Source organism: Equus caballus, unplaced genomic scaffold (assembly GCF_041296265.1).
Source record: "Equus caballus isolate H_3958 breed thoroughbred unplaced genomic scaffold, TB-T2T haplotype2-0000437, whole genome shotgun sequence".
Lineage (NCBI taxonomy): Eukaryota > Metazoa > Chordata > Mammalia > Perissodactyla > Equidae > Equus > Equus caballus.
The window spans coordinates 1,338,754-1,353,164 of record NW_027222394.1 but is presented as its reverse complement, the minus strand read 5'-3'; the positions used below and the strand labels follow the sequence as shown (position 1 = coordinate 1,353,164).

Genomic DNA, 14,411 nt, shown 5'->3' with positions numbered 1-14,411 from the left:
GAAGATTTCTTCTTTCTTTCTTGAAGTTGAACTTATATTTCATAATAGGTGCCTCTGTTTAATCCACCGTTTGAAGTGCTGGAGGAGCAAGGAAGGCCAGATGAGTTTCTTCCCTTTCAGCCCATCTTCTGTGTCTCTCTAGAGACATTAAAAAAAAAAAAAAGCCAGCTCTCTGTTTAAAAGCCTCCAATTTTCTGCAGACTAAAGTTCAGCCGCTCTAATGTGGCACATGGAATTCTTTGTAACACAGCCTGCATCTTGTAGGGTTTCTTGGTTACAGGCACAGTAACTATCTCTGAATGGTGCAAGCCTTAGAAAGCTCATGGAATGGAAGGCATAGCTGATCAAAGAAGCCTAAGAAAGGACTGGAACCAGCAGACCTCCAATAATCCAGAGAATAGGACTTAAGCGACACTGTCTTCAAGACGCTGTGGCTGGTACAAACCAGCTCCAAGACATTTCCCTCAGCCCCTCCATTCATGATTTAAATTCCTAAGAACCACCTCCCACCACCATTGTGTGGCTTCTTAGAGGAAATCCCAACCAAGGTGTCCCACGTCCCTTGGGTAAGGAGCAGTGACCTAAGCTCAGCCGGCTTGATTGCGGAGGGCAGCGCCATTCTTAAGCCCATGCAGAAAACATCCCTGCACTGAGTCATCCGCCCTAGAAGTCTCCACTCTAGTCCTTCTCCCATCACGTCTTCCCAGGGGATAAGGAGGCCACAGGCCAAGGGCACTTGCCCACCTCAACCTGCACCCTCTCTTCTGGACCATTCTCTTGGTCACAGAGACCCTGGACTTCCCTGCCCAAGTTGGCTCTTCCCTGGATCTGTCCTCCCGAGGGCACATGGCACATGAAAGCCAGAGGGGATGTAAAGACTGCTGTCCACCCATTTTCACTGTGCAGGTTATGATGTACTCACACACGTACAAAAAGCCACTACAGTGATGGGCAGAGCTGGGAGTAGGAAGAGAAGTGGGGAACAGGCTGAGGGTAGGGATCCGGGAGCCATAAGCCAGGAGCCAGCTCTCCCCATGCTGCTATATTCTGGCAAGAAAATCTGAGAAGCCAGAGGATTCCAAATTTGAACTTGGCCTTCCAGGTCATTATGAAGATAGGAGGATAGTACATATTTTAAATGACACTTTAATAGATTGCTTTATCACTTTCAAATCCCTGGGCATGTGGTATATGGCCCTTCATTTGTACGCTTCCTCTGGGTCCTGCAAGGGTATAGGCAGGTCGGTCAAAGAGCATCAGGATGCTGCTACCCGAGGAAGAGGCCAGTGATGTCCACGTGCTGTTTGAGATTCCGTGTTCCCACCCCTGTATGTAGTGACCCAGCGCCCCGTGACTCAGCTGCCCAGGCCCTGAGCAGACCCTGCAAATGCCGGAGGCTCCCAACTGTCTCCCTGCCTCCGCGTTAGCCCCCTGGAGTCTTCTCAGTCAAGCATCCAGAGGTATCTTTGAAACATATAATGAATCAAGCCACTTCCCATTTTAAAAGCCCACGGTGACCGCTCCCCACCCCACCTACCCCGCCCAGAGGAAAAGTCAAAATCCTTTCCACATTTCACAAAGCTTTGCACGACACCTCCCAGCCTCCATCCACCATCTCTCTGTCCTCTTGCTGACCCACTCCAGCCAGGCTGTCCTTCTGGTGGTCGCTGGGACACGTCAAGCTCAGCCCTGCATGGGGTCCTCTGCACCTGCTGTCCTTGTGGCTGGAACATTCTTCCCTTGGTTGTCCCCATGGCTAGCTCTTTCAGCTCCTTCAGCTCTCTGTTTATGCTACTTCCTAGCACAATCTTCTCTGGTGACCCCAACTAAAGTAGGGGACCCCGTTCCCACCGCAGCATCTCCCACCTCCTTTCCCTGCATTATTCTCCACACAGCACTCCCCGTCACACTATGCGTCTTGATTGTTTCTTGCGTATTATCTATGTAGACAGACTAGAAGAGAAGCAACGTGCGGGCAGGGACTTTTGTCTGTCTGTTCCCTGCTGTCTCTCCAGCACCTGAAACACTCCTGAGCTCAGAGGTGACACTCCACAAATGTTTGTTGAGTGAATAATGGGATGAATGAATGAAAGCATACATGCCATGCCCCTGAGCCCCTGCATATGGTCCCCTCTCTTTCTGGGATGCCACCATCATCTTCTCCTTCAAGGCCTTGCTCAGCATTACCCTATCTCTGCGGCACCTCCTCCTCTCCATCCCACCCCAGCAGCATTGTTTTTGGTTCCCCCATCATACTTTACACATACTTCTCTAATAATACTCACTACATTCAAGTATTGTCTGGTGGTTTTTTTCTTTTAAAAGATGTACATAAGCAGTACATCAATACATTCACTTTATTAAATATTCAAACAATATAGTAAGTGAAAGATCTCCTCTAGGCTACTCTCAAAATCTACCTTTCCTTTCCAGAAGGAATCTTGTCTGGGAATTTACATACACATACATGGATAAAAAAGTAAAGTTTTGTTTTGAGTGTGCATGTGTGTGCTTTATTATACCTATGTTCTGGCATTTTCTATGATTTGCATCTTTGACACAGAGTACTTTGTGTGATTGTCTGTTTTGTACCTGTATGCATTTAAATCACTTTAAAAAATAATTTAGCATTGAATTAGATAGAATGAAGGCATGAAGATTTAGTTGGCCATTCCCCATCTTATGGGTATTTAGATGGTTCACATTGCTGCAGCCATGCCACAGTGAAAGTTCCTACACAGGTCTGTTAGAGCATATGTGTTTCTCCAGACTACATACCTAGAAGGGAAATAGAGGATTTGAAAAGTGTGCAGATTTTAACCTGTCAATTCACCCTTTAAAAAGCCTGTAAAAATTATGCTTCTGTGAAGGTGGGATATTTTTAATATTTGCCTATTTGCTGGGAGAAAATGTCTCCTTCGAGTTTTGTTTTTCATTTCCCTGATTATTGCTGAAGTTTACATGTTTGTCTATATTTATTAGAATTTAGTTTCTCTTGTGACTCGTTTTTCCATCTTCTTGGCCCGTTTTTCTTTTCTCTTGCTGTCGCTATCTTACGTGCCTGTTTGTTTTACTTGACTGTGAGCTCCTTCAGGTGGTCATCACATCTTATTTATCAAGGTTTCCCCTTCCAGAGCACACAGACAGTGCTTAATGAATGTATATCCAATTGCATTATTGAAGCCATAGGCATTACCCTTTATCATGGTTATCATCATTATCATCCTCCTCATCACTGCCAGTACCATTTATTTAGTCTCACAGGATGCTAAGCCCTGTCTCGGGAGGTGTGCGTATATAGTCTCTCATCTTCCTAATACCTCGCCCAACAAAGTGACTATTGGTAGCTCTGTTTTACAGATAAAGCAGTTGAGACTCATGCAAGTTACACGGGCTGCCCAAGGACACTCAGCCGGATTATGAAGGGAGGGATTATGGAGCAGAGTCTTTTCAGCCTGGTTCCAAAGTATGTGCAGTCTCCCTTAGAGCAATTGGCCTCTTCCTGGCCACGCATTAGAATCACCTGAACAGGCTTTTAAATGATAGCTATATCCAGTCCTACCCCAGGCCAATTGATTCAGAAACTCTGGGACTAGGTCTGGGGAAGTGGTGTTATAAAAATCCCTACATGATTTTGATGTGCAGAAATGGTTGAAAACCTTTGGTCTACATTGGGAGTGAACCAGCTTTTTTTGTAAAGTGCCAGATAGTAAATATTTTAGACTTTGCCTGCCATACAGTCTCTGTGGCAACTATCCACCTTTGCTGTTGTAGGGTCAAAACAGCCAAAGACAAAAATGAACGAACATGACTGTGTTCCAATTGAAACCCATTTACAAAAACAAACGGCAGCCAAATTTGGTCCATGGGCTGTAGTTTGTGGACCCCTAGTCTATATCATAATACTTCGAAGATCTTGGAATTTCGGATTGTCCCAGTCAAACCAGGACATCTGGTCACATTAATTACCTTGCTAAGTCTCAAGGACAGTGGCATGAGAATCTTTGCCCCACCTCAACAGATTCTGCTTCAGTAGGTTGGGGCCTGGGCATCTGCATTTCAACAAGGGATGCAGCTGATTCTGATGTAAGCAGACTTCGTGGGTCCTTACTGCAAGAATCACTGGGCTACCAAAGCATAATGTTCTTGGCAAGTAGCGAAAGCTTGGCTGGAGAAGCAGAACTGGTTCTTATCCAACAATTCTTTAAGCTCATGGATAGACATTTTGTGCGTCCCTGCCTGCCTTATGTTCCAGCATCCTGCCTCCAAGGTTCTGGAACCTTGGGTGCCCCAGCATCACATCTTCCCAGTCTGCACGTTGGCAGAGAAGGAAGCCGTCCTGCCTCTTCAACTCTGAAATTAGTAGAAGACCAAAGTCCTTGTATATTTCAAAATATTGAAGAAGAAAGTGACTGTTTAACCACCTACGTGATAAAACTGATACTGGCATTTATCAGTCTGTGTGTGTGTGTGTGTGTGTGTGTGTGTGTGTTTTAATAGTTCAGTAGTTAGAAAATGGAGCCTCCATTTTCCCGTCATCCGCTTTGAAGCTATGTAGTGGGTGAATGCCATCATTTCTGTGTCCGACCTCTTTAGCATCCATTATTTCTCTGTTGTCCACATCTAATAGTCTGGATCCTTTTAGTTGTTGATGGCGCAGCGATTACTGGGGCTGCTGCTTTAGGATGACTTCCAAATGCATCTGAACAGTTGAATTTACTTACTGCTTCCCTCCTGAAAGCTTTTTAGCATGATCCAGCTGGGGTGGTTTCATCGGGAAAACCATTATTTGCGGCTCTCTTTTTTTGAGGGGTAGAAATAAATTTCCCAAAAGGTGAAAGTGGACGCTGTTCATTGTGGATCTGCAATCTTACTTTTTCTTCTCTCTCCTTCTTACATTCCATTTGCACAGTTTTTCTCAGGAATGACTTCTTTCTGGGGAAATGGAATGTTCTAAATGGCACGATTGAGTCAAATCAATGTTTAGAGTGGTTTGGACTTTTAAGCCTTTTGCTGGATTTTGGCAGTATCATTTTATACTGTAAAACCCCTTTTCCCCAGGTAACCTATAATATTCATATTGAACATTATTCACAGCTTTCTAACACCCCCTCATTTCACTTAGCTATCAGCTAAGCAAATAGTGCTCAAGAGTTAAAAATATGCTATTCTTCCTCTACAGCACATGCACTTTTATGTGAAAGGGGAACCGCTCTGTGTTCCTAATCTCTATATACATATCTATCTGTGCATGTAGTAGCTTTCAACACTGTAATTAGACACAGAACCACACCGTACCAACACAGTGCACACATGCAGGTTTATAGAGCAGCTGTGACAAGTATATAATATGGTAAGACACCTTTTCACCAGCTGGGACAAATTCTAGAGTATACAAGGAGAGTTTCAAATGAAAATTAGGTAGAAGAATCTGAACTATTTCATGCAGGAGGACTGCACAGATGAAAATATCTAGGACGCCTCTCTGGAAGAGTGTATTTGAGAGGCACTGTGCAATACTGGAAGGCTGATAGCTCAAGGAGTCCAATCCTCTTGGATTTAAATCCCAGCCAAGGTGCTGTGTGATCTTGGGCAGGTTGCTTTACCTCTCTGAGACTCAAGTACCCTGTTACGTCACAGAGATAGTAGCAGCACGTTTACCTCATGGGGCTCGTGTGAGGATTAAGTGAGGTAACAAATGTCAGGCTGCAGACACACTTTCATCATCTGAGGATCGGAACCACAGTGTGGTGATGAAAATGAAAGGAGATACGTCATCATTACAACAGAACTCTCTGGAATATGCCCCTCCCTGCCACACACACAGCAAATATGAGTCTCTTTTGTGAACTGTCAATGTTAATAGCATCCACATTTACTCAGCTACCCTCATAAAAAAATTAGAAGCTACACTTAAATGGTTTCTCTCTCCTCCTACCTGTCCCCTTCTTCTCGTGCCTGATCCCCCATGGTCACTTGGTACCAAATTGTGCCATTCAGCCTCCGAAATAACTTTCTAATTCGGTCTCCTCAGCTTCATCCTCCCTGTCACTGCCTCAGTTCAGACCCTTATTGTCTTTTGTCTGGATTAATGCAAGAACCTCTTAACCAATTTCAGTATCTTCGGCTTGGATCCTCCATGATCCATTAGTAGCCCCATTTTACAGATTAGAAAATTGAGACAGAGAGAGGTTCAATCAAGAGCCCCAAATCACACAGCTGGTAAGTGGTATTATAGGGATTCCAACCTCAGCAGCCTGGCTCTAGGATCTCTGCCCTTTCCTGCCTTGGAGCTTGGTGCAGTGCATTATTTGGTTGTGGAAATCGGCAGTACCTCCTACGTCTGGTAATTGCCTGGAGTGAGTCCTGTTTCCCCCTCACCAGATGTTTCCTTAGAGCTGCTCTAAGTGATACATCGATCCTGCATGAGCTCCAAGGAGCAGCCAAGCCATTCTGCAGGAAGAGAGCGGGTGAAGGAGGAACAGGCAGAAATGTACAAATGAGTTCTGGTGGGAGACCATCAGTGCATCGTGGATGCTGTCCAGAGGCTGACGTGGGCCACGTATAAAAAGAAGAGGCTGAACTAGGGATGGAGAAAGTAGGGATTCAGGTCCATTTCAGCATTTCAGGAGTCTGGTCCAGGGGGTGGGGCCTGGCGTGAAGAACTGCCAGCGGGGATGATGCTGGGATTCTGGCAGTATCAGAGGCTGCTGGTTTAGAGCAGGATCGCAGGCAGACGTGATGCTGTGGTACCACAGGGACAGATCATCCATGTTCCCGTGAAGCCACAGCCACTCTGAAGCCGGGGCCAGGGCTTTCCCACGCCCTGTGGTCGTAGGCACTAGAGTGGCAGGAAAAGTAAACTGAGAAACTACAAGTTTCTCCTTGTAGAAACCTTACTCATTCTTTAAAGCTCACTTAAAAATTAATATTTATCTAAGGAATCCATACTTGTGCCTTTAAAATCAAATAGTACTGAAGGCTTTATAAAGGACCGTGACAGGCCCTCCCCAACCTCACAACCCCAGTCCTTTCTATCCCCCCAGTTCCATTCCCCATGGAAACCACTTGAGCCATTTCTATCCTAGCTGTTCTTGTGTTTACCTCCATTTATATAACTAGTACGAATACTTGTATTTAAAAGTAATTTTAAAATATTAGACACTAACTTCTTGCCGTGGTAGATAAAATTTGAGTAGGTAAAATTGCAGGTGGATGAAATTTGGTCCACACCCCATTCCCCTCTTCACTCTTCTCAGTCTGTCCTCACTTAAATCTTTATTCATGCAAAGTTCATCTTGGCATGGAAGGTGACCCCTTTCCTGGAACGTGTTCAGAGACTGCTCCTCCCCTGCTCCCACAGAGCTGTGTATCTCTCTTAGTGCACTGTTCCCCTTGCCCTTCCACGTTGGGGTTATCTATAGAACAGGTCACACAGCTGTGGTCTTTACTGCTGTGTGCCCGATATTGGTAAACCCTGCTCTTCTTCCCTGTCCCTAGCCATCTCTATATCTTTCTGCTTTGCCAGTCTCTGGGTGGGGGGAAACCAAAGTGGGTACTTCCTGTGTGCCCTGAAAGGCTGGGATGCCGGTCGTTCACTCTGCTCTCTCTTTCCCTGAAAGGAGAGCTCTTTCTAGCTGAGGAGTTCCCTCTTAGCACTGAGTAATGCCAGCTTAAAGGACGGGGTGATGCAGGCAAAATGAAGCTGTTCTTCTTTCTCTTTATGTGTGGTTATTCTCACATTTTTTGTTCCGCTATGTTGCTAAAGTTTCTTAAGAGGGCTTTAGAGCTCTCCCAGAACTCTTTTTGATCATGGGTAGGTAGCAGTCTAATTGTTGATCTTTCTGGGAGGACAGAGGCTAACATCTCCTACTCCCCCATCTTGGTGACATCACTCACTAACACATCATTAAGGATTTTTCATTTATATTCATGAGGAATAGTGGTCTTGTCTTTGCATGTGATGTCTTCACTTGCCATTGAAATTAAGGTGACTCTGGCCTAATAGAATGATGTGAGACCAGCTCTCTCCTTCTAATATTTTCTGAAATAGATGGTGGGAGATTGGGATTATTTTCTCCATTAATAGTCAATGGAATTCACCAGTTGAGTCATCTGAATCTGGGCTTTTCTTCCCTGAAAGGGTTTTAATTAGTAATTTAACTTTCTTGTTTGTTACAGATCTATGGAGATTTTCTATTTCTCTTTGAGTCAGTTTTGGAAATTTGGATCTAAGAATTTGCCAATATCTTATAAATTGTCTAATTTGTGGCATAAAGTTGTTCATAATATTCTCTTATAATCCTTTAATTTCTCTGTGGGTGTCCCTTTCTAATTTCTGATTTTGGTAAATTCTATCTTCTCTCTTCCTTGGGGATGCTAGCTAAGGGATTGTCAACTTTATGTGGTAAACAGCCAATTTCTGGTTTTATTGATGTTTGTGTTTTGTACTTCACAGACGTGTTCTAATCTTTTGTATTTCCTTTCTTTTGCTTGTTTTCAGTTTGGTTTATTTTCCTTTCTTTCCTTTCTTAGGGTAGGAACTTAAATTATTGATTTGAGACTTTCCTCTCTTCCACTATAGGTGTTTAATACTCTAAATTTCTCTCTAAGTACTGCTTTAGGCACATCCCATAGACTTTGATATTCTATTTTTTAAATTTTCATTCACTTCAAAGTACTTTCAAATTTTGTTCCCAATTTATTCTTTGACTCATATGTTATTCAGATGGGTGTCATTTAAGTTCCAAATGTTTGTGGATATCCCAGATATATTCCATTCTTGATAGCTCACATTCCATTGTGGTTGGAGAACATATTTTATATAATTTCATTCTTGCTAAATCTGTTGAATTTATTTTATGGCTGAGTACACGGTCTATCCTGGAGCATGTTCCATGTGGTATTGAAAAGAATGTGTGTTTTGTAGTCATTGAGTGCAGTGATCTATACACGTCACTTAATTTAATTTGGTTGATAGTGCTCTTCAAGTCTTGTATAACCTTGCTGATTGTCTTTCCTCTTTTTAATCCATTATGGACAGGAGGCAGTTGAAATTTCCAAGTATTGTTGAATTGTCTCTTTCTCCTTTCGTTTCCGTCAAATTTTACTTCACGTATCTTGAAGCTCTGTTGTTACATTTGTAAGCATTGATAATTTTTATATCTTTCTGATTTAATGACATTTTGTCATTTGGATATGTCCCTCTTTGCTTCTAATAATATTTCTTGTTTTAAAATCTACATTGTCCAGTATTAACACAACCCTCCAGCAATCTTTTGGTAACTATTTGTGTGATGTGTCTTTTCCATCCTTCTAGTTTCAACTTCTGTTTGTCTTTGAATCTAAGATGTGTCTTTTGTAGATCACGTATAGTTGGATCTTGCTTTATTATTCATTTTCCCAATCTCTGTCTTCTAATTGTTTTTTTTAGACCATTCACATTTAGTGCAGTTATTGATAGGATCAGAGTTACATTTGCCATTTTGCTATTTGTTTTCTTTGTCTTCAGGCTTTTTTGTTCTCTGTCCTTCCTTTATTAACTTCTTTTGTGCTAAATAAATCTTTCAGTATATCATTTTAATTCCTCTATTGAATATTTTTTACTGTTTTTGAGCTATTTTCCTAGTGTCTGTGGTAGGGATTCCAATATGCATTTTAACTGACTATGGTCTATTTCAAACGAATATTAACTTAATTCCTATGAAATATAGAATGTTTCCTCCAATGTAACTCTGTTACTTTCCCCTCTTGTGCTCTTGTTTTTATATATATTATATCTATATATGTTACAAAACCAATACTAGAATGTTACAGTTATTTCTTTGTACAATCTCATGTCTTTTAAAGAATTTAACAGAAGAAATGAGAAAATATATTTATAGATTCTTTTTTTTAAAACCCAGAAATTTATTACTTCTGGCTCTCTTAATTTCTTCCAGCTGATTCGAGGTACTGTCTGATGTCATTTTCTTCCAGCCCAAAGAATTTCCTTTAGTATTTCTCACAATTCAGTTCTGATATCAAGAAATTCTTCCAGTCCTTTTAAATTTAAGAATGTCCTTATTTCACCTTTATAATTAGTGGATAGTCTTGCTGGATAAAAAAATTCTTCGTTACCATTTTTTCTTTCAGTATTTTGAATATGCCATTTCACTGCCTTCTAGGGTCTATTTTCTCTGATGAGCAGTTAGATATTATTTATGTTGATGCTCTCCTGTACATGTTCAGTTGTTTTTCTCTTTCTTAAGATTTTCTCTTTGTGTGTGGCTTACAACAGTTTGACTATGATGTGTCTAGGTAAAACTATATCTTTGTATTTATCCTACTTGGAGTTCAGTAAGCTTCTTGGATGTGTAAATTAACATTGTTTCATCAACTTTGGGAAGTTTTGGACATTATTTCTTCAAACAATTACAATAACTATTAGATCCACAATTTGAGGAGGTGTATTACATGAGATTTGGGACATTTACTGGGAAAGTCTAGGAACCTGGAAATTGGAATGCTTACATGTATTTGGATTCACATATAGCTGAACTCATTGGGCACAATGAGTCTCCCTTGATTTCATAAGCAGTTGTTTCTCCCTGTGTGAGGCTGTTCCTTCATTGCTGGTATTCAACTATAGGATGAATCTCAAAATCATTATCCTGAGTGTAAAAAAAGCCACACAAAAATACACTGTATGATTCCTTTTGCATGAAACCCTAAAAAGATAAAACTAATCTAATATTGACAGGTGTAGAGAGAAACAGTTCCCAGATGGAGGTGTCTGAACAGTTTGAAAAGTGATCCAATATACTGGGGCTCTCAATAGATTGCCTCAATTACTCACTCAGATAAGGTTTGAATACAAGAATATCTTCAAGAGGGACATTATGTTCCTCAATATTTTATAAAATGATCACTAGCCATATGAGGGTGAATGCCAGGTAAGTACACCTCCCCCAATTACTGCGAGGATGGATCAGTGTGAGGTCAAGATTAAGGTGAAGAAATTGTATTCCTTCACTTACATGGATTTACCGAGCATCTAGGAAGCCCAAAGTTATTATCAGAGGAGAAGGATATGGTCAAACATATACTACTACTTGGTCAGAACAGATGTTCTAAACTCTGTGCACTTTGCCTGGCAGGTGTACACTTGCCTCTGCACAGCTTTGAGGCTTATTAGACAGTTCAAGTTTGTTGTACCTGCCACACACTCTGCAATTTTAAGGCCTTTAAGGTATACTAAAAGTCACTGCTTTGAGGAGCTTAGAAAAAGAAGTGAAGAGTAACTGAATTCTGACAGTGTCTGTCTCACTTCTCTCTCTCTCTCCAAATCCTAAGGGGTGATCCTAGTATAAGTTACCCCTGAAGGAGATACACACTATCCTCAGGCCCTGTCCGAACTTCCTTACTGGCTCCAGGCCCATAATAGGAATAAAAAACCAGCTATGTTCAGAGTAAAATTGCAAGAAATCCAGAAATTAAAAAACCAAAAACACAAAAGGAACTCAAGATCTTGCCCAATAAAGCAGAAACTAGGTAGCACATAAGGGGATGGATCCTTACCATATTAGATTAGGAAGGATGAATTATGTTTGGATAGGCTCAAATTAATCAATATGAGTATACTCCCTGTGGACTCAGGAGCAGCCCATGTTGCATTTCAAAGCAATGAAATATGTATTTTCTCTAATGGGATACTGACAAATGTTTTTTGAAACTCTTAGAGTGTTTCTCATGTGCAGCCATCTTTTGTGGTGATATGAAGGGATCAGTGGTGGTGGCTCTTTGATCATGAAGTTCATTGAAATGAAATAGATGGGTATTCTACTAAGATGCTTCTTGAGATATATATCTATATACATGTGAAATTCTGGATCTTGTGGGCAGAAAACGAACACAAATCACCACAACAGGGATTTAGATTCTCCTTCTAAATCCTTGATATATCCTACTTTATAGACAGGAGGCTTTGACTAAAGGGAAGGCTGGGTCCCTTTGACAAAATTCCTCATAACTTGGTCACAAGAATATACAAATAAACATTCCCCAAAAGTCCCCAAGGGAGACCTGTGGCCACATACCCATCAACTCTCCTTCAAACTGGGTTTACAGTGTATGGTGGCATCATTGGAAATTATGGCTGCTACGATTACAGTCTCACTTAGGGGTGGTTCTGAAATGTGTGGTGAAAAAAAAATCTTCCCAGTGGGTAGAGTTTAAGGAGGTATATTTAGTTCACTTTGTGAAGAACTGACATGTACTTGAGTTTCGATTTATACTGATTTATGTCCAGTAGCTCAGTGAGTTGACAGCTAGTAGGGGGCTAAACAAGAATAAGACTGGAAAATTGGTGACCAAAAGGTCTAGAAGAGACACATGCGGATGGAATTCTAAGAATAGGTATTGAATGGGGTTTATAAATGCTTAACGGAGGATAGGATATCAGAGGGAAGAGAACAAGTGAGGTGTTGGGTATTTATTCCTTTGGCTCTCCGTGCTGAGCCATGTAATGGGCATTCACAATGTTTCTCTTCCTAAGACCACAGCTCTCATAAGGGTGGCCTTTTGTGCTAAGTTCTGATAATGTTACCTACTCTCACTACAGCCCTGGGGGTGATAATAACTCTCTACCAACACTAGTTACAGGATGCTTCACTAACCCTACCCACATTTTTAGAGCCCTATTTATTAGACTCTCCTCAAGTGTCCCATGGTTTCTTGACAACTGACACCTGTTTCTTCAGGGGACCCTGACTAATAGGCCCCACAACAAGCCTGATCATAAACTCCATGGGGGTAGGGAATTTACTCTCTTTTATTTGATGTTGCTATCCTAGCACCTAGAATGATGTCGATTGTACAGTCAGTTTTCAATAAATGTTTGTTAAACGACATATGTGTGACCACTTTCTCTCCTTCGTGATCTTTATGTTAAAGTCTATTATGATTGATTTAATATAGTTTAACCAGCATTCTTGTGCTTTTATCTGTAATTTGGTAAAGAATGACAAAGAATTATAAACGTCAGCAAAAAGCAAGCAAACTTGTCGTTATGTGCATGGAAATCCAAGATATTTAACATAAAAATTTATGAAACAATAAGAGAATTCAGCAAGAATCAATGTTAATGTATAAGACCCAACAGATTTCCTATAAACATCCACCCCTGGAGCACCTGTGCAGACCCTCAGTAGAATCTGCACACTGGGCCCCAGGCGCGCCAGGATGGGGCTCAGGGGTTGGTGGGTCCGGCGGCTGTAAAGGAACAGGGTGGAGGTCCCAGGTTGAAAAATTGTAAAATTATAATTTTACAGCTATATAATTTAACTACTTCAGTCGGCATGTCTTTTTCTTTTTACAAAGTCAATTTTCCTACCTAACTCCAAATTTTTTTCACACCATCTAAGTAATATTTTAATATTTTCCATATCCAATCCGTATTCAAATTTCCCCAATTACCTCCAAATGACTTATGAAAAAAATGCTATTTTAATCGGGAGCCAATAGCGGACTACCCTTTGCATTTGACAGCAGAGTTCAGGCTTAACCCTTAACCTCTTCGGGCTCGGAGGACCCTGGGCAGGAGAGATTTAAGAACACCGTCCTCCCGCTTTCGCGGAAAGGCCAAAAGTGACTTGAAATGTAGACGCGGAGGCCTATGGGAAATGTAGTTTTAAATAGGTGAGGTTCACCGCCTGGACTCCGGGAACGGGACGCCACGCTCCTTCTGCGCATGTGCAGCCGTAGCCTCCTCGTTTGTCTTCTCAGGACTCCAGAGAACCGTTGGGGAACTTTGGGGTGTGCTCGGAAAATGCAGGGTGCGCACCGAGGGCGAGGGACTAGCTGGGAAGGGTGTGCCTGTGCTTGGGGATGGGAGCAGGAAGTGTCTGGGACCTCGTCGCCCCCCGCGGCGGTGTATAAACCCGGGCGGGCCGTCAGAGCGGGTAAGGCCGATGGGGGAGACCCCGGCCCTCGGGCTGCCGGGGGGCGCAGGTGTTCGGGGCGGTCCGGGATGCCCGAGGATCGTGTGACCAGCCCGCCTGCAGCCCGACCGGAGAGAAGCCCATGTCGGCGGCGGTGGGTGCGGGAGGGAGGAGTGCGTTTATCAGGCGGACGGTGACCGTGGGTCTGCGGTGGAGCCCGAGCTCTGGAGCACTACAGGCCCGGTCAGTGCCAGCTCTGTCACCTGTTAGCAGGGGCGACAGAAGGAACCTGGGCGAGAGTCAGGGTTCTCATCTATAAATATTAATAATGATTGTTTCACGGCGACGTTTGGAAACATAGATCACTATTTTAGACAAGTGCCAGGTAGGAAGCCTTAAGTAAGTGACAACTGCTGTTATAGTTAGAGGACGCTTTGTTTTTTTACTGGATAGTTTAATGTACCCTGACAACCACTTCACCAGAAACCGAGG

General features: G+C 42.4%; 1 pseudogene; it reads left to right on the top strand.

The window, feature by feature from the left end:
• Positions 1–450: 450 nt before the first annotated feature.
• LOC138922978 (heparan sulfate glucosamine 3-O-sulfotransferase 4-like) overlaps positions 451–14,411 on the top strand; it is a 92,441-nt pseudogene continuing 78,480 nt past the window's right edge.